This window comes from Silene latifolia, unplaced genomic scaffold, assembly GCF_048544455.1.
Source record: "Silene latifolia isolate original U9 population unplaced genomic scaffold, ASM4854445v1 chrun_scaffold_16, whole genome shotgun sequence".
NCBI lineage: Eukaryota > Viridiplantae > Streptophyta > Magnoliopsida > Caryophyllales > Caryophyllaceae > Silene > Silene latifolia.
Window position 1 is genome coordinate 8570142 of NW_027413123.1, and position 1310 is coordinate 8571451.

At 39.0% G+C, this 1310-nt stretch overlaps 1 non-coding gene across 1 annotated transcript; it reads left to right on the forward strand.

The window, feature by feature from the left end:
- The first annotated feature begins 521 nt into the window (after positions 1 to 521).
- Positions 522 to 628, forward strand: LOC141637379 (small nucleolar RNA R71). Its single transcript, XR_012541763.1, has one exon. It is a non-coding gene; the product is annotated as a small nucleolar RNA R71 (small nucleolar RNA).
- The last annotated feature ends 682 nt before the right edge of the window (positions 629 to 1310 follow it).

The window sequence follows — 1310 nt, forward strand, 5'->3', positions numbered from 1 at the left end:
GGTTTTGAACATTTTGGCTTTTGTATGAGAGATTTGGATGGAATTTGTTGTTTTCATTGTAATAGTTGGAATAAGGGGTACCACTCTTGTATGCTTGGAAAGCATTCACTTGTTTATTTGTTCCCCTACATTCACTTTGGTCATGTCCCAAAGTTCCACAATTCTCACATATACCACTTGGGATTGATGAAGATGCCGTCATGGCATTAACATGATGCTTTGGTGATTTTGAGGCTTCTTCAAGTCTAGCCATAGCTTTTTCAAACTTCAAATTGATGGTATCAATGTGAGCACTAAGTTGAGCACCCAATTGAGTAACGGAGTCCACTTCATGCTTTCCTCCTCTAGTAGCCTTGCGAGGTCTACTATATTGTGAGTTATGGGCCGCCATTTCCTCAATTTTGTTCCAAGTTTGATTGTCATTAACTTCGGTGAACATTCCATTTGATCCCATGTTGAGAATGTTCCTTGAATCTTCATATAGACCGTTCCAAAATTGTTGTACCTAGAACCACTCGCTAAGACCATGATGAGGACATGAGCGACAAATTCCTTTGAACCGCTCCGAAGCTTCATACAAAGATTCTTCATCCCTTTGATTAAAACCCGTAATTTGAGCTCTTAGCATGTTAGTCTTTTCCGGTGGGTAGAATTTTTTGTAGAAAGCTAGAGCCAACTTCTTCCAAGAATCAATTCCGAGAGTGGCCTTATCAAGGCCCTTCAACCATTGTTTCGCGGTGCCAATTAGAGAAAAAGGAAATAAGACCCATCGAATTTGGTCTTGAGTTACACCGGTTTGAGAAATCGCATCACAATAATCACAAAAGGTCTCCATATGAGAGTGAGGGTCTTCACTAGGCATTCCTCCAAATTGGCTCCTTTCGACTAATTGGATAAATGCGGATTTGGCAATGAAATTTCCGGTTAGATGTTGTGGTGTGGGAGTACCATTGGGTAGGTTCTCCTAGGTGGGTACGGAATGTGATGAAAACTTAGGCATTGTGGGTTGATTTTGTGTTGTATTTTGTGTTGGGTTCTCCTCACCTTCTCTTGCAAAAGGGTTGATGAACTCAATAGTTGGTTGAATATCTACAACCTCACTAATACCTCTCAAATTTCTCCTAGCAAGTCTTCTATTGGTTGTCAAAGTTCTTTCAATTTCACGATCAAAAGGTAACAAATCACCTTGTGACCTTCTAGACATACAAAATATCAAACAACTCGAAAAAAAATTAAAACAAACCTTGAGGAGTTTTACTTCCTCAAGGCAAAGAAAGACACAACTAATAATAATATAAGAAAATTTAAAT